Source organism: Arachis hypogaea, chromosome 4 (assembly GCF_003086295.3).
Source record: "Arachis hypogaea cultivar Tifrunner chromosome 4, arahy.Tifrunner.gnm2.J5K5, whole genome shotgun sequence".
In the NCBI taxonomy this organism is placed as follows: Eukaryota; Viridiplantae; Streptophyta; class Magnoliopsida; order Fabales; family Fabaceae; genus Arachis; species Arachis hypogaea.
This window is the reverse complement of record NC_092039.1, coordinates 36,295,510-36,306,865: the sequence shown is the minus strand read 5'-3', so window position 1 is coordinate 36,306,865 and position 11,356 is coordinate 36,295,510. Positions and strand designations below refer to the sequence as shown.

General features: G+C 39.7%; 1 non-coding gene across 1 annotated transcript; it reads left to right on the top strand.

Annotated features, from left to right (window-relative positions):
- Window positions 1-3,632: 3,632 nt before the first annotated feature.
- On the top strand, window positions 3,633-3,739 carry LOC112799397 (small nucleolar RNA R71). Its single transcript, XR_003200978.1, has one exon. It is a non-coding gene; the product is annotated as a small nucleolar RNA R71 (small nucleolar RNA).
- Window positions 3,740-11,356: the final 7,617 nt, after the last annotated feature.

The window sequence follows — 11,356 nt, the reverse complement described above, 5'->3', positions numbered from 1 at the left end:
AATGCAACAAGAATCAAATATCAATGCATGCAGGACACCAAACTTAGCAGTTTGTATACTACTGACACTAATGGGAATGCATATGAGACACATAAACACTCAAGTCAAGAGAATTCAAAGTTTAGAGTAAGAACTCATCAAGAATTATTTGAAGATCCTTAAGACACATGAATGAATGCATGCAATTGACACCAAACTTAACATGAGACACTAGACTCAAACAAGGAATATTTTTGGATTTTATGACTTTGTAAATTTTTTTGTGCTTTTTTTCGAAAATTAAGTGGAAAAAGAAAATAAAGGTATCAAAATTCTTAATGAGAATTCCAGGAATCAGTGCAATGCTAGTCTAAGACTCCGGTCCAGGAATTAGACATGGCTTTACAGCCAGCCAAGCTTTCAAGGAAAGCTTCGGTCCAAAACACTAGACATGGCCAATGGCCAGCCAAGCCTTAGCAGATCACTGCTCCAAAAGCAAGATTGATAGAAATCAACAAGCTTTTGTGATGATAAGTTGAAACCTCGGTCCAATGAAATTAGACATGGCTTCACAGCCAGCCAGACTTCAACAAATCATCATGAAACTCTAGAATTCATCTTCAAGAATTCCGAAAAAAAATACCTAATCTAAGCAACAAGATGAACCGTCAGTTGTTCAAACTCAACAATCCCCGGCAACGGCGCCAAAAACTTGGTGCACGAAATTGTGATCAATACTTTTCACAAATCAAATAATCCCCGGTAATGAATCCAAAAACTTGATGTTCAATACCATGGCATAAACACAACTTCGCACAACTAACCAGCAAGTGTACTGGGTCGTCCAAGTAATAAACCTTACGCGAGTAAGGGTCGATCCCACAGAGATTGTTGGTATGAAGCAAGCTATGGTCACCTTGTAAATCTTAGTCAGGCAAACTCAAATGGGTATGGTGATATGCGAATAAAACATAAAGATAAAGATAGAGATACTTATGTAATTCATTGGTAGGAATTTCAGATAAGCGTATGAAGATGCCTTCCCTTCTGTCTCTCTGCTTTCCTACTGTCTTCATCCAATCCTTCTTACTCCTTTCCATGGCAAGCTCAAGCAAGGGTTTCACCGTTGTCAGTGGCTACCTCCCATCCTCTCAGTGGAAATGTTCAACGCACCCTGTCACGGCACGGCTATCCATCTGTCGGTTCTCGATCAGGCCGGAATAGAATCCAGTGATTCTTTTGCGTCTGTCACTAACGCCCCGCCCTCAGGAGTTTGAAGCACGTCACAGTCATTCAATCATTGAATCCTACTCAGAATACCACAGACAAGGTTAGACCTTCCAGATTCTCTTGAATGCCGCCATCAGTTCTAGCCTATACCACGAAGATTCCGGTTAAAGAATCCAAGAGATATTCACCCAGTCGAAGGTAGAACGGAGGTGGTTGTCAGTCACACGTTCATAGGTGAGAATGATGATGAGTGTCATGGATCATCACATTCATCAAGTTGAAGAACAAGTGATATCTTAGAACAAGAACAAGTGGAATTGAATAGAAGAACAATAGTAATTGCATTAATACTCGAGGTACAGCAGAGCTCCACACCTTAATCTATGGTGTGTAGAAACTCCACCGTTGAAAATACATAAGAACAAGGTCTAGGCATGGCCGAATGGCCAGCCTCCCAATGATCTAAGCTAGCATCAGAACAAAGATAACTATCCAGTTATCTCAATACAATAGTAAAAGGTCCTACTTATAGAGAACTAGTAGCCTAAGGTTTACAGAGATGAGTAAATGACATAAAAATCCACTTCCGGGCCCACTTGGTGTGTGCTTGGGCTGAGCAATGAAGCATTTTCGTGTAGAGACTCCTCTTGGAGTTAAACGCCAGCTTTGGTGCCAGTTTGGGCGTTTAACTCCCATTTTGGTGCCAGTTCCGGCGTTTAACGCTGGGATTTCTGAGGGTGACTTTGAACGCCGGTTTGGGCCATCAAATCTTGGGCAAAGTATGGACTATTATATATTGCTGGAAAGCCCAGGATGTCTACTTTCCAACGCCGTTGAGAGCGCGCCAATGGGGCTTCTGTAGCTCCAGAAAATCCACTTCGAGTGCAGGGAGGTCAGAATCCAACAGCATCTATAGTCCTTTTTAGTCTCTGAATCAGATTTTTGCTCAGGTCCCTCAATTTCAGCCAGAAAATACCTGAAATCACAGAAAAACACACAAACTCATAGTAAAGTCCAGAAAAGTGAATTTTAACTAAAAACTAATACAAATATACTAAAAACTAACTAGATCATACTAAAAACATACTAAAAACAATGCCAAAAAGCGTACAAATTATCCGCTCATCAGAGCCCTTTATCAATCATTGTCTCTCCTATAGCACAGGGAATGTGAAAACTCCTTGGATCCTTCTTCTTTGTAGGTGGCTCTGTTTGAATGAGAGCACTGCACTCTCTGTTCATCTTTATTGTTTGCCCCCCTTCAATGAACTCATTTTGGCCAGCAGCTCCTTTATGTACTTGATGTAGGAGGGCATTTGCTGGAGGGCCTTAATGAATGGTATATTTACATCTAGAGATGCAAACATGTCGAGGAACCTTGAATACATTCTCCTTGCTACACCACCTTTGAGTCTTTGGGAAAAGGGTGCATATGGGTTTAGGGTCTCCCCTTTCTTTAGCTCCTCCCTGTGTGTGGGATGGGGTGTGTGGTTTCTTTCTTCATGATTTTCCTTGGAATGTCTTGGAGATGTTCTGTTTGTGTGTGTACTTCCTCCACACTCCTCTCATCACTTATAGTGATCATCTTGCATTCTTCCCACCTTAATTTCTTTGTTTCTCCTCTTGGGTTCTTCTCTGTGTCACTTGGAAAACTATCAGTGAGTTTGGGAAACTGTTGGGATAGATACCCCACTTGGGACTCCAGTTACATGATGGTGTCTCCTTGGTTTTTTAAGTTGGCTCACACTTCATCCTTGAACACTCTGTTGTCTTGGACTTCTTTATATATGTCTTCAAGTAGAGTCTCAATCCTGGAGAGTCTATCCACGGTTAGTGATGGTGGATTGAGGTTAGGTGGTTGTGAAGGGTGATTAGGTGGGTGTTGATAGGATCTCTATGAGGTATGATGGTAAGTTGCATTGTTGTTGGGATTATGGTTGTGGCGTCTCTGGTCTTGGCCTTGGTCTTGTTGATTTTCCCACCCAAAGTTAGGGTGGTTTCTCCAACCAGAATTATAAGTTTTGGAGTATGGATCATGGGTCTGTCTGGGTAAGTTTCCAACATAGTTGGCTTGTTCCCAGTCACCCTCTTCTCCTACATTCACTCATTCTTGAGCTGGTAATGAGGTGATGACTGTTGCAACTTGGTTTTCTTCCACCTTCTTGGTAAGATATGCTAGTTGCTTGGTGATCATCCTGTTTTGAGCCAGCAGTGTATCCATGTGGTTCAGCTCCATTACTCCTCGAGTGTTGCTTCTTTCAGAAGCATAGAAGTAGCCATTCTCAGCGACGGTCTCAATGACATCTATGACTTCTTCTATGGTTTTCTTCTTGTTTAGAGAGCCCCCTGATGAATGGTCTACGGCCTTCTTTGACTCATAAGAAAGACCTTCATAAAAGATGTGTAGTTGAACCCATTCATTGAACATGTTTGGTGGACATCTTCTTGTTAAGTCCTTAAACCTCTCCCATGCCTCATAGAGAGTCTCACCATCTTGTTGCCTGAAGGTTTGTACCTCATCTCTTAGCCTGTTGATTCTTTGAGGAAGGTAGAATCTTGCCAAAAATTTGTTTACCACGTCTTCCCAATTCGTTAAGCTCTTTTTCGGGAGGGACTCCAGCCACATCCGGATGATCACCATTAGACTTCACAGTGTCACATATTCTTAGGAAGGTGGTTAGATGTTGATTGGGGTCTTCTTGGGCACTTCCTCCAAATAAACAGTTGTTCTGAACAAGGGTGATGAGCTGAGGTTTTAATTCAAAGTTGTTGGCATGTATGGTGGGCTTTTGGATGCTACTTCCACAATTTCCTGGGTTTGGATTGATGTAAGAGCCTAAAACTCTCCTTTCTTGCCCAGCATGATTCACAGGGCCTTCTCTGGCATGGTTGTGAGCTTCTTCTTCATGGTTGTTTTCCATGTTATCCTCCATGTTTGTTTCAAAGTACTCTTTCTCTTCCTCAGCACCAACAACTCTTTTTCCTCTTGCTTTCCTCCTCAATCTACGGAGGGTCCTCTCAGGTTCGGAATCAAAGGAAGTTGAAGCTCCGCTTCGTCTCCTTGTCATACAACTAACAGAGCACACATCAAGAAAACAAACGAAGTGATTATTCTTATTAGAGTGATTGTTAGTGTGAGTGGTGCAAATTATCAAACAGTTAGTGGGTTAGTGAGCAAAATTGTAAGTAAATTCAAATAAAAAGAAAACAATGAGGGGATAGGGGATGAGGAAGAAGATTAATTAAAACTAAGAGTAAATGACTAAGAAAATTAAATAATAAAAAGAAAATGGTCAATCTAGTGAACTTCCAACTTAATCATTGTCGATACAAAATCAATCCCCGGCAACGGCGCCATAAACTTGATGCACGAAAACTTGTCTCTCAACAAATTTTCCTTCGGCATGTATACGAAATTGTCGCCAAGTAAAAACTCACAATAGAGTGAGGTCGAATCCTGCAGGGATTGATTGGTCAAGCAACTTTAGTTGGAAGAGTGTGCTAGTTGAGCTAAACAGAATGTAGTTGAGATTTGCTGGAAATTAATGGCGAAAAAGTAAATTGCAGAAAATAAAGTGCAGAATCGTAAATGGGGATTTGGGAAGATGAACATGGAAATAAATGGTAGAAAGTAAAGAGAATGGGTAAGATCAAAGATGGGGATTCATTAGGCTTAGGAGATGTTGCATTCTCCGGATCAAGTTCATTCTCATCTCTTCCTCAATCAATGCATTCATTGATCTCCTTGGTAATCTTAAGTGATTGGATCTCAATTCCTTGGCAATCCAATCTCTCTAAACTTGAACAATTGCCCAATTCCTTGATTTAATTGCTCATGGAAAGAGATGAAGTGTGGTCACTGATTATACCACATGTATTTCCAAATCAAAGTGTTGGGGGGATTACATGTCACTATATCCTCATGAGAAAGCATTTCTAGCATGATCTCCTCATCCCTTTTCCAAGGCTCAAAGGAGATCCAATTATGGAGAGTTTCTTTTCCAAGACAACTAACCAATTAAATTAAGATCGAAAGCCTTCTAGTAAATCAAGAGAAAAGAAAGAAGAAGACGAATGAAAACTATAATTGATCATCCTTGGAAGACCTTTCCTAGCCATTTCCAATGCTATCATTGATATAGCAAAGGGAGATTTAATTTTACAACTAAGGGAGGAGCACATCTATTTCAAGATGCCTCACACCAACTCTCCCTCTGGAAAAAAAAAGATTTAACTGTGCAACACTTAGTGTTTCAACCATTTCTCTCAGTGCAGAGCTTTATTAAGCCCCTAGACATCAATTTAAGTTTGGTGTTTGGCAGCCATCAACAAGCACTGAGAGCAAAGGTACTAAGAAGAAAGTACTTAAAGGCTGGAAGGACAAAATGATCCCCACAGAAGGCCTCTCACATAGCATGAGAGTTGTCTTCACCAAGAAACCAATCATACCACATACAATGAGTCGCATCCTGTCTCTAAAGCATGTGGAGCTCATTCATGAAAAGACAGAAAGAAAGTTCACTGTAAGAGGCCAAATTCTGAGCCCATATCCATCTCTGTAAGGAGCTAACCGTCAAGCTAGTGATGTAAAAAAAGTGCTTGTTGGGAGACAACCCAACCATAGTTATTATTTATTTATGTTTTTCTTTGAATTTTTTTCTTAATTATTTTCTTTAAGTTCATGATCATGTGTATTAGTCAGAACAAAGACAGAAACGTTTAAAAGTGGAAACAGAATACCCTGGAGTACATGTCTTGCTGGTGTTGAACGCCAGACAAGAAGGCAGAGTGGGCGTTCAAACGCCCAAGAAGACCAGAGAGTTGGCGTTGAATGCCAGCCATGGAGCAGAGGCTGGGCGTTCAACGCCTAACAAAGACAAAAGACCTAGCATTGAATGCCAGGAAGGAGGTCCCTCCTAGGCGTTCAACGCCCTGAGTGGAGTAGCAAGCTGGTGTAGACCACCAGCTATGGAGCATAAGCTAGGTGTTCAACGCCCATAAGGAGGGCAGGGAATTTGAATTCCCTAGCCTCTCTGGAGCAGTGGGTCCCACAGCATCTTCACCTACCCCACATTCTTCTCTCTTCTTTTCACATTTCCCCACACACTCTTCCCTATAAACCTTCAACCAATCACATCTACACCTCTTTCCCAAAACCATCATAACACCCACCAACCCCACCCATTAAAATTCAACTTTCTCCACCCATATTCCCCCCCACTAATTCGAAAGCCGAACCATACCCTCCCTATAAATACCCCCACATTCTACTCCATTATTCTCTTTTGTTAATTTTTTCTCGAGGAAGAGCAAAGTTTTAAGTTTGGTATTGGAAAAGCCTTGTTTTTTGCTTTCCATTCCAACTTATGGCACCCAAGGCCGGAGAACCCTCTAAAAAGAGGAAAGGAAAGGCAGTAGCCACAACCTCTGAATCTTGGGAGATAGAAGAGATTCATCACTAAAGCCCACCAAGACCATTTCTATGAAGTAGTAGTAAAGAAAAAGGTGATTCCTGAGGTCCCTTTTAAGCTTAAGAAGAATGAGTATCCAAAGTTCCAACATGAAATCCGGAGAAGGGGTTGGGAAGTCCTAACCAATCCCATAAAAAGAGGTTGGAATCTTAACGGTGCAAAAGTTCTATGCTAATCCATGGGTCACGAAAAACCATGACATTAGTGTGAACCTGCATCCTAAAAATTGGAGCACCATGGTCCGAGGTAGAATCATAGACTTAAGCCCAAAAATTGTGAGGTTGGAGTTCAAATTGCCTTTGATGCAAGGGGACCCACATCCTTACACTGGAAGAGTTAATTTTGATCAAAGGCTAGATCAAGTGCTCTCAGACATTTGTGTGGAAGGAGCACAATGGAAAAGGGATTCTCAAGGCAAGCCTATCCAACTAAGAAGGCTTGACTTCAAGCCTATAGCTAGAGGATGGTTAGAATTTATCCAACGATCTATCATTCCTACTAGTAACCAGTCAAAAGTGACCATAGACTGAGCCATCATGATTGATGTGCGGAAAACGATCTGACACAAAACTCACCGGCAAGTGCACCGGGTCGCATCAAGTAATAATAACTCACGGGAGTGAGGTCGATCCCACAGGGATTGAAGGATTGAGCAATTTTAGTTTAGTGGTTGGTTTAGTCAAGCGAATCAAGATTTGGTTGAGAGATTTGTGATTAACAGAATTTAAATTGCATGGAAAGTAAAGGGAATGGGTAAATTGCATGAAATTAAAGAGAACTGAAATTTAAAGTGCTGAATCTTAAAGAACAAGAAATTAAATGGCAGAAACTTAGAATGCAAGAAATGTAAATTGCAGAATCTTAAATTGCAAGAAATGTAAATGGCTTGAATTATAAAGGGAATTGGGAATTGGATTTGCAGAAATTAAACAAGGAAAAGTAAATTGCAACAAACAGAGAAGTAAAAGATAACTTGGATTGAAACGGATCTAAAAACAGAAATGTAAGTGAGATTGAAAAGCATGAAACAGAGAATGTAAAATTGGAATTCAGATCTCAGGACCCAAGAGACTAGTTAACCAAGTCTAGATCTCAATGCCTTCCTAGATCCACCAAGAACAATTGCAAAGGAAATGAAGATTGTAGAAAAAGTAGATGAAGAAGCAATTAACCGAAACGAAAATTCAATTGTGCAGTAAAATTAAACAAGATCCCAAGGTGAGATTGAAACAGAAGTTCTTCAATTCTCCACCCAAGATCCGAAGCAAGAAAAGTAAAGAGTATTCAAGCAAGAACAAGGAAAAAGAGAGATCAATTCTCCTCCCAAATTCCCTTGAATTAAAAATAACAACGCTAAAATGTAAAGTGAGCTCTCTACTAAGTGTACTACGAATTCTCCAAGGAAAAACTCCCTTAAAACTTAAATCCTAAGCTATTTATACACTTTCTTCAAATGGTCTTCAAGCCTTGAATTGGGCCTTTGCTCTTGATGGAATTGGGTTGATAGAGGCCTTGGTTGATTGCTCTTGGAGTTTGGAGAAGAACCGAAGTGAACCGGGTTGGGAATCATGAAAGCTTGAGTAAAAGTTTGAGTAAAAGTTTGAGGCAAACTTTTACTCCAACTTTTCACATCAGCCACCCTCTCTTTGCTGCTACCAACGTTTGAGCCAAAGTTTGGGGTCAAACTTTTGCTCAAACATTGGCCCCCTCATGTACACTCATGGCGCCAACGTTTGCCAAAAAGTTTGAGGCAAACGTTGGCGCAAACTTTTGCTCTCCAGGGTGTTGATTTGTGAGGCCAACGTTTGCCAAAAAGTTTGAGGCAAACGTTGGCTCAAGCTTTTCTCCCAAAAGTTTGCGCAAAAGTTTGAGGCAAACTTTTGCTCAAGCTTTTTGCTCCCTGGTTCGTTTTCACTTATTCCAAAAGTTTGAGCTAAAGTTTGAGGCAAACTTTTGCTCAAACTTTTTGTTCTCTCTTCCTCCTAGCCATTCCTTCTTGCTTCAACCTTTCTCCAAGCTTTCTTCACCTATCATTAATCAACCAAACACATCAAAACTATGCTCAAAATCATGAGATATTCATTCTTTCATAATATATGATAATAATGGCATAAAACCTCATGAAATTGCATTAATTCATCTATGGTTGATTAAATCAAAGGAAACATGAAAATCTACCCAATTGGCTTGCTTATGGCTCAAGAAAGTACATAATTCAATTGAAAATAAAAGAAAAAGACTAGTGAAACTAGGCTATGATGACTTGTTATCAATGATCCATTGCATCATGCTTAGAGAGGAGGTGAAAGTACATGAGGTGATACCTCAAGAGTTGTACAAAGTGGCGGACAAGCCCTCTACCCAAGCAAGGTTAGCTTTCCATCATATTATCTGTCACCTATGCAATTCAACTGGGATTGTCATAGAAGGTGACATTCCAATTGAGGAGGACAAGCCCATCACTAAAAGAAGGATGGAGCATACTAGAGAGCCAGCACATGAATCACAACATGAGCATGTGGAGCCGCTTCAATATGAGATCCTCAAGGGATGTATTTTCCTCCGCAAAAATATTGGGATCAATGGCATACTTCTGTGGGAGAATTAAGCTCTAACATGAATCAGCTGAGGATGAAGCATCAAGAGCATTCCACCATCCTCAATGAAATTAGAGAATATCAAAGAGCTATGAGGGAAGAACAACAGAGAAAAGGGCGTGACATTGAAGACATCAAGCGCTCTATTGGATTCTCTATAGGAAGTGGTAGCCACCGTCTCTAAGGTGGTCTCGTTCCATCACCCCTTGCTTTTATGTAATTTTTTTCTGTTTTCCATTATGTTTTATTGTTTGTTCTCGTGTTCCAATTTTATGATCATTTCTATCTATGTCTTAAAGTTATAAAATGTTCCATATATTTCTCACCTTACTTAAAAGGAAATTCTATTCAAAAAAGAAAATTAAAATGCATGAATTTCAAGTTTTATCTTAAGAGTAGTTCAAGTTTCTTGATGTAGTGACATTACTTTTGTTTTTTGAATGTATGAATGAACAGTGCATATTTGAAATTGGCATTAAGAATGTTGGTTCTTGAGAGAATAATGAAAAAGGAGAACTATTATTGATGATCTGAAAAAATTCAAAGATTGATTCTTGATGCAAGAAAAAGCAGCAAAAAAAGAAGTAATAAAAGAAAAAAATATATATGCTTATTCGAAAAAAGGCAAGCTCAAAAAGAAATAAAATGTAGAAAAAGCCAATAAACTCTTTAAACCAAAAGGCAAGAGCAAAAAGCCAATAACCCTTTAAACCAAAAGACAACGGTAAAAGGATCTAAGACTTTGAGCATCAATGGTTAGGAGGGCATAAAAGAAACAAAATCTTGGCCTAAGCACTCCAAATGAACAGTGTCCCTAATGATATGCTTGTGGCGTGAAGGTGTCAAGTAAAAAGCTTGAGACTGAGCAGTTAAAGTTGTAATCCAAAGCAAAAAGAGTGTGCTTAATAACTCTGGACACCTCTATCTGGGAATTCTAGCAAAGCTAAATCACAATCCAAAAGGTTTCACCCAATTAAGTGTCTGTGGCATTTATGTATCCAGTGGTAATACTGGAAAACAAAGTGCTTAGGGCCACGGCCAAGACTCTAAAAGTTGTGTTCAAGAATAAAAAAGAACTAAACTAGGAGAGTCAATAATATCATCTGGATTCTAATTTTCCAAGGATGCCAACACTTTTGAGTTTCAATGGATAGTGAGATACCAAAACTATTCAGAAGCAAAAAGCTGCTAAGTCTCGCTCTTTTAATTGAAATTGAGTTTCATTGAAAACTCTGAGATTTATTGTATCTTACTCTTCTTTTTATCCTACTTTATTTTTAATTGCTTGGAGACAAGCAATAGTTTAAGTTTGGTGTTGTGATGAGCGGATATTTTATACGCTTTTTGACATTATTTTCATATAGTTGTTACCATATTTTGTTTAAGTTTGATTATATTTTCATAGGTTTTAGTGTAAAATTCAGATTTTCGGAATCTACTATGAGTTTTTGTGATTTATGGTGATTTCAGGTATTTTTTGGCTGAAATCTGAGAGTTTTGACAAAGTCTGATTCAAAGGCAAGGAAAGTGTAGCAAATGCTGTCAGGATTTGACCTCTGTGCACTCAAGCAAGAATTTCTAAAGCTACAGATATCCAAATAGAAAGTTCTTAACAGCTATGCAAAGCTAACATCCAGGAATTTCCAGCAATATATAATAGTCCATACTTGTCTTTAGAGATGAAGGCCCAAAACTGGCGTTCAACGTCAGCCATATACCCTAGTCCTAGGGTCCAACGCCCACAGAGAGGTGGTCAGCGTCCAACGCCCAAAGGGGAGTACAAAGGGGGCGTTCAACGCCCAAGGAGCCTACTAGCACGTGAAGACACCCTTAGCTCAGCCCAAACACTCACTAAGTGTGCCCCGAAAGTAGATTTTCGCAGTACAAGCCTAAGCCTATCATATTTCTGTAATCCTTAGTTATTAGATTTGTATATATAGGAAAAGATCAATCATGTTTAGGATCTCTCTCCAGCATATCATATTTTCAAGCACCATTATGTACAATATGAGCCACTGAACCTCCTAGGTTAAGGTTAGGAGCTCTGCTAAGTTTTATGGATTAATAAAAGCACTACTG